This window comes from Micropterus salmoides, unplaced genomic scaffold, assembly GCF_014851395.1.
Source record: "Micropterus salmoides isolate LMB-PRFRI ecotype aquatic unplaced genomic scaffold, ASM1485139v1 Ms_hic_scaffold_9, whole genome shotgun sequence".
Taxonomy (NCBI): domain Eukaryota; kingdom Metazoa; phylum Chordata; class Actinopteri; order Centrarchiformes; family Centrarchidae; genus Micropterus; species Micropterus salmoides.
In genome coordinates this window covers 5,967,139-5,978,689 of record NW_024044681.1, presented here as the reverse complement: position 1 = coordinate 5,978,689, position 11,551 = coordinate 5,967,139, and the positions used below count along the sequence as shown (strand labels likewise).

The window sequence follows — 11,551 nt, the reverse complement described above, 5'->3', positions numbered from 1 at the left end:
GCTTAAACTAATATCACGCAAACACTGTATGTTTTTATTGAACACACAATGTAAACATAACAGTGCAGAGTGGAAAAAGTATGTGAACTTCTGGATTTAATAACTGGTTGACCCTCCTTGGCAGCAATTATTTCAACCAAATGTTTCCTGTAGTTGCAGATCAGACCTGAACAACGGTCAGGAGGAAGTTTGGACCATTCCTGTTAACAAATCTGTTTCAGTTTAGCAATAATCTTGAGATGTCTGGTGTGAATCGCTTTCTTGAAGTCATGCCACAGCATTTCGATCAGTTTGAGTCCAGAAGGTGTATATTCTTCTGTTGATGCCATTCTGTTGTGGATTGACTTCTGTGCTTTGGGTCGTTGTCCTGTTGAATAACCCATCTTCTGTTGAGCTTCAACTGGTGGACAGACGGCCTTACATTCTCCTGTAAAATGTCAGCAATGCAGCCCCAAACCATGATGCCCCCTCCACCATACTTCACAGTTGGGATGAGGTTTTGATGTTGGTGTGCTGTGCCTTTTTTCCTCCACACATAGGGTTGTGTGTTCCTTCCAAACAACTCAACTTTGGGTTCATCTGTCCACTTACACTGTCCCCAAGGGTTCTCCTTGTTATTCCACTTTGCAGTGTGAATTTTTTCACATTTTACGCAGAAACCCCCAAAGGGTAAATATGTATTATCTAAATTAGGATGCACAGAAGGAAAAAGAGTTTCAGAGCAACTGACAGTTTATGTTTTTAAACTGCACCAATCACAAAAGTAGGAAAATGTTAATTATCTCAAGGACATGTCCCGGTAGAGTGGGTTTTGCACTAAAGCTGCAGGAAGAAACCCTCGCTTTCAGGTCAGACAGCTGAGTGTCAGACATTATTATGCTTCCTATTTTTCAGAGAGGTGAATCAGTCTCTCTTCATGATCCCGCTTTGCTAACTCATTAAGACTTGTACTGACAAAGTAAAGTATGAGTGAACATTTACCTGCTGTCACTGCTGTCATCTTATATGACTGTAAATGCAGTGTACTGTATGTTCACTGCCAGGTCAAACAATAGGAATCTTATGCTAACATTGCTCTGTTTTATGCTAACGTTAATACTTTATAATGCCAATGATATTCTTTTTAATGCAAACATTTTTCTTTTTATGCTAGTGTTACTCTTTTGTGTGCTATGCTGTGGCAACCAGTGGCACATGTAGAAGCAGCAGCCAGTAGATGCTTCAAACTTTACTACACTTTTGTTTTTCATGTTTTTTTCCAGCATAGTTTTCAGACACGTTACATGCGGTGACCTGGAAGGCAAAACAACAGACCAACACCCCCCAGTAGAGACGCCACAAAAGCAGTTACATTTTATTTGGATCACCTTTCGACTTCAGAAAAAGAAAGATATGAACACAAACTGCAAGTGTTGGGCATATCCGATCCATATAACGTTGAATCATCCGCTGCCGCATTTCTACCGTTAAAAACCGCCAGGTCCCTGCCGCCGCTCGATTGCGGTATGTTTACATTTACCTTGTGGGGAATCCCTCACCTAACATAGCCCAGGCTTGTCTCCTCCTCAGTTAGTATATCCGAAAGCACAACAACCATCCAGCATTTCCTTGTATCACTTGCTTCCTGGTTGGCAGGCAGCGGAAAATAACGTATTTTTTACCCTCCAAGGGAGAGTTTTCCTTGGAATGTGACGACACGTGAAACCTATGAATTTCTGAAACACGTTTTGTTTTTTATCCCTGTACCATGAATGTTGCCTACATTTTAATGCTGAAAATACTCTTTTACAGAGAAACTACACGGTCATAAATGTATTGACAAATAACTATCTAATATGCACCTTTTTGTTGCAAACAAATAAAGCTGATCCGGACGAGGTGGTTTAAGAAGACCACCTGAACTACAGTTTCACTTTCACGGATCTCTGCTGTTACGCTTCATTTCCATAAGATATAATTTCATTAAAGCAAAGCTCAAGCATGATATTTTAATAATATTAAAATATATATAGAGGGTTCTGAGTCGATCCACGGTGACAAAAAGTTGTCACAATGAATGTGAAACTGCTTACTGGGAAACATGAAGATAAAGAGTGTTTTCATGGCTGAGGCCTGGTGGATCATAAACGAGGAACAACTTCCTCAGCTGTTATCACCGAGGTCAAATGTTCAGCTGGCAGCCAGTCAGAGGCCAGTAGAGTGAGAAGTCAGGGACATCGCTGCAAACCTGGAAAAAGGTTCAACTCATTACCACTGAACTTATGTAACCTATGAAGTAAGACTTAGTGTCTCATAAAAAATTTGTAATATTATGAGTAAGCTTTTAATGTCATTACTATGAGATGATCACTGTGGAATAAATATTGTGAGCCAGGTTCATTTGATCAATTAAAACACCTAAGAATATTCACTTAACGCTTGATTGGAATATTTCAGTCCTTATCAGTATGAACAGTATCAATATCAGTCCTTCCTGGAAACGACACACACACAGTCAGCCAAACAGTAAGTGAGTGTGTGCGAAGTCCTCCAAACACTAACGACAGCGTGGCGATCTAACAGGCGTGGCGGCCATTTCAGGGCACATTTCATCTCTCCAAAACAAAATGGTTGACACACCACAGTCGCAGAGAGATCAGGTCAGGAGGCCTCAGACTGGACGCAGCGCGACACGAGTCAAAATATTCATATTGATCTGCAGGCTGAACATTAAAAAAGGCTGGTTACTAAACGTTTCGCCTCGGTGGCATTAAAATGTGTTTGTAGCCAATCAAAAGATGTTTACTACATCGTCTTCGTCAACAGAGCCAATAATTAGAGCAAATATAAGGTAAAACACATCAAAGTGAGCAAATAACTCTCGCCTCTCGCCGGCATCCATAAACACTCGAGGAATCATCTCTCGCTGCAGCTCGTCCAGACTTATACAGCCACATGTTTATGGGCCATTTTACCATAAACTTTCATTTACAATATACTTACTGCCCCTAATACGCCCCTGTATTGGCCACATTGATTGTGGATAAACAGTGGAGTTGTAAAGGAGCAGTGCTGGAACGGTAGTGCGCTGTAAAGGGCAGATAATACCTTAGACTTGACAGGGACTACTGGTATTCCTCCCCGAAACAGCTCCGTAAAACGTAGCAGATTCTTAATGAGGTTTGGTCTGTGATGCTGAGCGTGTGTTACGCAGTCTGAGGCGCTGAATGTATACACAAAAACACACGGTGAGGATTGGGGGAAAAATACAATTATAAAATCAATTCTAAATATTTGATTTAAACAAAATAAAAGACAATTACTTGCAATTTTAAAGAGAAAGAAAATCATGAAAAGCAGCAGATTCATAAGGAGGTTTGGTCCGCATAAAAAAAGGACAAATATGTGCTAAATGTAAAGGCATTGTTACAAATATGACCAATATAAAATATAATATAAATACAAATATAAAAGCCCTCTCCACTCGTATCTTAATTTGTTAAGGCACATGTATTAGTATATTATTATTTTCTATACAAAACTCAGTTTGCAGATTTTGCCTGATGCACCAAAAACAAAATATTACGCTTTAAATACAAAACAAAGACACAAAAAGATCTAATTAAATTTCAAAATCAAAATGCATTATTTAAAGGAATTTAAAAAGATTTAGATTTGTATATATTAGACTTCCTGCTGTGTGTGTCTGTGTAAAATAAAAGAGTTTTTTTACAGCGGTGGCGTATTCAGGTGAAACGAGGACTTTTATGAACAGAGTGATTACAGTCTATCAGTCAGACAGATTATTGTCTCCAGTTACAACTCATCGTACAGTAAACTGCTGCAGCCCCATTAACCTACATCTAACCCTTATCAGCATAACAATTTCAATTAAGTGTAGTTTAGATTATTGTGGTGACTACATGATTAGCTGTTAATATTTTTATACTGCCTTTAATAATGAGTGTACCTCTTCTTTGTTAAAACACACACATCTGAATGTTTACAGTGTCGCGTTCCTGAAGTCTTACAACATATATAGAAGAAGGAAAATAAATAAAATAATACAACACAGGTTTTATATTAAATCTGGTGTTTTGATTTCCATGCATGGTTTCTACTTTAAAGGTTCCCTTCAAGGAATATTCCTTAGTTCTGATTTATGTTGGTGGAATTTCCCTAAAAGATTATAATCTAATGAATTAATCATAAATACATGTACAGAAATTATCCCTGCAGCGCTGCTGACAGCACTTCCTCATAAAAACACGGTCATATGTAAACAAACAGCTTTTAACTGTTCACAACACATTTAGACATTTTAATGGTTTTAAATTATAACATTCCTGGGAAGTTATTTTCCTTCAAAAGATGCAGCTTCATTCGGATCGCCCCAAAGATGTACTGTAACTCCACGTTACGGCAACGCAGACCACAAGAACTGTGATTGGTCGGCATGGTTTTTCCTCCTACGCATTCCCGGCTCGTCTTTCTTCTTCTGCCTCAACCGGTTCAAGAGTCGTACAGACCGTCTCCTCTGACGCCTTCTCTGGGTTCAGTAATTTCATTAAAAGTAACTGCTGTTCAACATTGATCAGCTCCAACAAGATCCGCTCAGTTTCAGCCGCCCTCCACCAACGAAGAAGAAGACACTCAACACAGTGGAACCTAGAAACGGCACCAACGCAGACACCAACGCTCAAGTATAAATGCTGACGACGGCGAGGCTACAGTAAGTGCGTAGATAAAACATAGAAGTATAAATTGGCCTTTGCTGCTACCTGTGAACCAAGCGGGAACCTCCGGTCTCAAAATTGAAGCGCCTCAATCCTGCGTCCTCTCCAGCAGCCAGCAGGGGGCGACTTAAACCTGCGTCCTCTCCAGCAGCCAGCAGGGGGCGACTTAAACCTGCGTCCTCTCTAGCGGCCAGCAGGGGGCGACTTAAACCTGCGTCCTCTCTAGCGGCCAGCAGGGGGCGCCTTAAACCTGCGTCCTCTCTAGCAGCCAGCAGGGGGCGACTTAAACCTGCGTCCTCTCTAGCGGCCAGCAGGGGGCGCCTTAAACCTGCGTCCTCTCTAGCAGCCAGCAGGGGGCGACTTAAACCTGCGTCCTCTCTAGCGGCCAGCAGGGGGCGCCTTAAACCTGCGTCCTCTCTAGCAGCCAGCAGGGGGCGACTTAAACCTGCGTCCTCTCTAGCGGCCAGCAGGGGGCGACTTAAACCTGCGTCCTCTCTAGCAGCCAGCAGGGGGCGACTTAAACCTGCGTCCTCTCTAGCGGCCAGCAGGGGGCGCCTTAAACCTGCGTCCTCTCTAGCAGCCAGCAGGGGGCGACTTAAACCTGCGTCCTCTCTAGCGGCCAGCAGGGGGCGCCTTAAACCTGCGTCCTCTCTAGCAGCCAGCAGGGGGCGACTTAAACCTGCGTCCTCTCTAGCAGCCAGCAGGGGGCGACTTAAACCTGCGTCGACCGGCTCGGCAACATGGACTGGAGCGAGAGTTTCAGAGCGGTGAGTTATTAATCTGTATCCATAAAGTTTTAACTGAGCTCTGTCTCTACATCACAGGAACAACTTTATGTCCACTGACTGCCTGGAGGGTAGCTAGTGTTTGGAAGGGAGAGGAGAGCTGTGTGCTGCAGCTCGCTGTTTCTGAGGGTGTGTCGGAGTAGCCGCTCGGCGAGCGTTATATGAGGCGCGTTTCAGGGAAGCATCTGGACTACAAACGAGCTGTTTTCAGTTCAGAGCAGAGCTTTCTGTGGGAGATGGGAACTCCCTTTGGGCTTTTTCACTTTGCAAACCTGTTACATGCACAAAAAAGGTTTATAACTCAATAAAAGGAGAGGGGAAAAGCCAAAAAGCAGAATACCACCTCTTTAACTGGGGGGGGCCTTCCCGTCACTGTTACAGCTAATGTTCTACATACTACCGCCCGCTTTACAGGAGGGGAACCTAGCAACAGTTCAAATACGCCCAGTGTTTTTAATATTTTTTTTTAGAAAATATTTAACCGGGATGGAAAGGTAAAATACGGGAGACTCCCGGGGGAAATGGGTGGGTTGACGGCCATGGTCGGAAGTCGTTCACAGTGGTTTATGGGACGTGTTCACGCTATGTTAAGTCTTCATCAGTCTTGGAAACTTCTTCACAACCGAACCAGCAGTTCCTTTGTTTCTTTTTTTTTGGTTCCAAATCAAATGTTACATATTATAATATTGATCATAGACACGGACGCCACTCGTCTTGCTTTATCTGACACAAAGAAATGAATTACAACAATATGGTTCAGAAAGTGCTTTTGAACCCAAATTTTACTATTTCAAATTTTTAAAATGATGTCAGGACCAGTGTAACGCTCACATATGTTTCATTTACGGTTTTTATTATTTAATATAGTTTCTGAACACTGTGAGCCTCAGCTGTCGTTGCCACAGAGACACAGTGAGATGTCAGTCAAAGGCGCGGTGAATTCAGAATCGTTGAATCTGTAAATAGAACATGGGGTCATGGTTACTGAATAAATCCAGAATTAAAGCAAAATCTGAATGTGAGTTCATTTAAAACGGCAGACTTTATTAACTTCCTGCCGAGATGCACCTTGGAACTCGTAGTTAACAGAAAAACTGTAAAAAAAAAAAAACAAAAAAAAACTGAAAAAGTTTTTGTAAAAAGAAAGTATCGGGTATTTTCTAGTCAGTCATATAACCTGAAGTAACTCCTGCTTCTTCACAACTCTATGAAAAGTGCTGTAGAGAAATTAACCAATCAAAAGCCTTAATTTAGATTTAAAAGCACCTAAATTTGAGGCGCATTTAAAGGGCAACTTCCGTATTTTTCCACCTGGAAACAGTCACCTCATCGCTCTCGTCACAGCCACCAACCTCCATTGATGAAAACAGTCATTTTATCTTGCTGGTCTACCGCCGCCTTGGGCAGTTACTTTGTTTGTGTTATTTCTAAAGGGTTAAAAACACCAAAGTCACAGGAAAACAAACTAACCTCGGTAGACCAGAGAGGTAAAATGACTGTTTGTTGCTTTCCATAATGTTGTCAGACACTTTTAAATTACCCTTTAAGATAAACAGGAAGTGGTCACAGTGATTACGTGTAAAATCCCACATAGACAGAATACTACTTCCACTACTACTAACATATGAAACTGGGTTATTACATATAATATTTGAAGTCAGTCACTCTGAAAAGTTTCTGACCTGCTTTTACCTGCAGTAAAGAAAAGCTGGTTTAACTCTAGGTGTGTGCGTTCTGCCGCCTTACCTTTCCCCCTCATTAACCTTCGTCCTGGTGATAGTGTCGGGCCTTTCGACACGAAATTGCAGAACCCTGATTCCTCTCCAAGTTCATGTTTGGCAAGAGCAGAAAAAAACCCCTCAGATATGCTGCTGCTTCTTCTTCTGCTGCCGCCTGACACGTGAGAGCGGCGCAGTCATTTACCTTCCAAGGTGCTCTTTAAGTCTTCGTCATTTAGATATGTACAAAATACACATGACTTTTTCCTCTGACAGTCACGATGAAGGTTCACTGTGTTTGTACGTGCGTCCTCTCCTTCTGTTATCATGACGCTTTGCTTGTGTCCTGTTGTGCTTAATGGTGAAACAGGCTGTTATTTATTGATTATCATGCTTTTGTAAATAATTTTAATTCTAGCGTTTGACCTTTGACCCTGAAAAGTCAGGAAGATTAGCGACATGTTTGATCTGCGTATTACTGTGTGTATATCTGTACTTTGTTTCACACTCTTATTTATATTTAAATTTACCTGCACGGGCACCTTTTTCCAGAAAAACGCCTGAAATAACAAACCCAAAATGAATCAGGAACAACTCCTCAACCATCAGGCCTGGATGCATAATTCTCCTGTGAAAGGTCCGAAGCTGAGGAATATAAATCCATTGTATATAAATATATTTATTTTACCATTACAGAAAAAATCTGTTACTTTCATCTTCGCCTGGTAAAAAAATCTATATTTTAATGCAATAAAGCATCAAAACCATCATAATATAGATTATAATGCACCTAGAATGCAACTGTAACTGTAAATTTGATGAAAATAAACTAAAATACAGGAGTTATCATACAATATTTTCAGTATATACCAGGAGAATGTCCATATTTTGGCAATATTTACTGTTTACATGTTGACTTTTATTGGTAGAGATCTTTAAAACACTATTTCTGTCCATACAACCACAATCCAAATAACAAAACATTGAAATATTGATAAAAACAGTGAATATTCATCAACATTCCTGTCACGAAAAGCACTCCCACGCTTTACGGGCCTGTAGATTGAGACCCGAACATCCAACAGTGACGGGTCGGCCACAGAATGGTGAAAAACACTCGCAGGTATTGCACAATAATCAAGATGGCGCCCGCTGAGACTCGGAGCAACAAAATAGGCGGATTTTGGAGTTAAAACGTTGACAATAAAAACATTCAGTCAGCGATTTCGCTCACAGCCCGGCTGCCCCGGTACCGGGGGCGTCTGTTTTAAACAGGTTGAATGTCTTTATATTCTACTTACCATCTTTTTAGCATTATTTCTATTCCTTTATGCCTTGATGTGCAAAGTGAGCAACTGTGCCCGAAGAATTTCCCCTCAGGGATCAATAAAGTTGACCAGACGCTGACGGACAATAGTGGACATATTTAATTGTTTTGACTAGTGATGGACAGTAACTAAGAACATTTACTAAAGTATTGTAATTAAGTACAAATTAGAGGTATTCGTACTTTACTCGAGTGTTTTATTTTCCTGGCACGTTCTGTTGTACTTTTTACTTCTGTACATTTATCTGACAGCTTCAGTTACTTTACAAATTAAGATTTGTACACACAAAACACATGAAGAGTTTATAAAATATCATGTTCTGTTATCATCGATTAAACTAACAGCTGGTACATTCGTTGACTGACTCTTTCAAGTCATTTTCATGTAAAAACATTTCATGTGAAGATTTGCTGTTTAATTATTTGAAGTACTCGTACGCTGTGAAGTACTCTTTGGGTAAGTTTGGGTAACCGTGACAACATTTCTCACTATTTTCAGACTTTTTACTATTGATCAATGGAGAAAATAATCAGCAGCTGCAGTCTGAAACTAAATAGTTCAACCTCAACAGCTACAGCAGGAAAATCCTGTTTTGACACGTTTGACACTTTTCTTTCTGCTTTGAGCAATTTTAATACGTAGTTATTATTAATTCTAATAGTAAGTACATTTTCCTGATTATACTTACATACTTTTACTGGTAACAGAGTTTTTACAGTGAGGTATCAGCACGTTTAGGATTTTAATAATTTGTCGACCGCAGGTTTGGATCTAAATTATTGCTAAGGACAATTCAGAAGTCGCTGGATATTGTTAGGAAGTGTCTCTGCTGCTTCTACATCCATAAATAATGTGCCCACATGTGTCGGTCCACGTTTAACTTCTAACCCTGACTGAATTCCACATCATGTAGAGGATGAGCTTATCTATGATATATGATAAAATAATCTGGTATTCAAATTACTTCCTCACCTTCCATTAAATAAAATGTTTTAAAACTTTATTTTTAGTTACAGATAATATTCTCCTAGAAGGATAAATCAAAGATAAGGCTCTTTGCAGTAAAGATGCAACCATATCTTTCATATATTATCTCTATAAATGAAACTAAATATGATTATATATATATATATATATATTATATATAGTGCATTAAAACACAGCAGAGGTTTACATTTTCCACGGTGTTATTGCACCAACTAAAGATTCAACATGTTAAGTTACATAAATCTCAGATTTTTCTCCTGAAAACTTACAGAGGAAGAGGAAGTGGACTGAGTTTGTAAGTACATAAATGATGTTTTGTTTGACTTTATTCTCCTGTGTGCTGCAGCTCTGTGTGTGTTCCTCTCCGACCTGCAGGCTGTTAAACGCAGTCAATAGTTAACCAATGAAGAAGTAAAAGGAAGTCACAGAGCGCCATCGTCTCTGTCATAGTTTTATGTGATGCTCGTGTCCTCATCGTGACCCCAGTGAAGTTACAGATTTATATCTGGGAGCTGCAAACACAGAAAACCTGTTTGAAAAGCAGAAATAAAGAGGTTTTGTTGTCGTTCCCTCTGAATCGTTTGTGTTTGTGGTCATGATTTCCAGATTCACAGTAAAGTTTGATTTATATTCAGTGTGCAGCATCTGTGGCTCCATACTGTATTACACTTCCAGAAAAAAGTACGAGTACGATGAAGAAAGTGTTGAAGCAGTTAAATGTTGTTCTATTACCTCTCCTCAGATTCTCCTTCCTCCTCATTAACAGAAAGCAGCTCATTCTGAACTGTTGAGTTTCAGCTGATGATTCTTTTCATTCTGGTTCAATCTGCTCATTATTTCCTCCATCGACCCGCTGACTGTTTGGGCTCTGGGGACCTGTGACGGCAGAATCTTTACAAACTAAAGTGACACCTTCACCGTGTTTGTGGACAGGGTGCGATCTACATCGCAGGCCCCGTCCACACTTTTTGACCTTTTTCTACGTTTGCTCCTCCCGTCCAAACTAAAACGGCAAAAACGAAGACCTAAAACAGAGACGTTTGGAAACGCTGCCGACCCCGTTTTTTGTTTCAAAACTCCGGGTAGCGTCTTAGTGAAGACGGGCACTAGATGTGTGTTTTCAGTCATTTTAATACGGAGATCAACTCTGATACGCAGCTAAAACGCTGCTGTGGACGGAGATCGGATTTGTTTTAAAACTCTGCTGCAATAACTTGAAGTTGTTCACTCATTATTGATCCCTGGACATTGTATAAATCTCTAAATTTACATTATTTCTCAGTTTCGCTGATTTAAACTTTGTCTTTACCTTCTTTTGTTATACTGCTGCACTGGAAGGCAATACATTTCTACAGGAAACACCTTGGAACAGCCAGTAAATGCACCTCAGAAACTTTATTTGGACTATATTATATATAATGACTTTCTTTTTTACCATTTAAGGTTTTTCACCGGATTAAACAGAAGAACTACAAACATGGGGGTGAGTGTTTCACATTGTGGCTCCTTTGACAAAATACATGTGATAAATTTATATTAACTGATAAAAATAGATTTTTTTAGTTGATTAATCGACATAAAATCAATGTAAAGCTATTTTAATAGTCAAAATAGCCAATAATTTGAGGGTTTTCTTTGTCGTACGTCACAGAAAAACTAAATCTTTTTGAGTTTTGGATCAGACAAAACAAGACATCTAAAGACAGACAAAGAAATTATAAATGTCCATACAGTAATTTTACTATTTTAGTCCCTCCTCTGTTGCTCTTCCTGAATATTTGTTCCATGCTATCTGGATCGAGGGTGTCGTACGCTGTACAGATATATATATATAAACAACTGTGATCTATGACCTGTGAACATGTAATAGAGATGTAGGGAGTGAAGTTCAAGCACACACACAAGCTCCATTAAAGCAGCCCATCCTTGTGTGCGATGTCGCAAATTAGTTGATTTATGTGTGTTTTCTATATATGATTAGCTCACACGCTCATTCACTTCAAAGCTGCCGCTGCCTG

At 40.0% G+C, this 11,551-nt stretch overlaps 1 long non-coding RNA gene across 1 annotated transcript; it reads right to left on the bottom strand.

Moving 5' to 3' along the window:
• Positions 1 to 6,332: 6,332 nt before the first annotated feature.
• Positions 6,333 to 7,686, bottom strand: LOC119896085. Its single transcript, XR_005443169.1, has 2 exons — positions 7,247 to 7,686; positions 6,333 to 6,456 (listed from the first exon to the last, which is right to left on the bottom strand). It is a non-coding gene; the product is annotated as an uncharacterized LOC119896085 (long non-coding RNA).
• Positions 7,687 to 11,551: the final 3,865 nt, after the last annotated feature.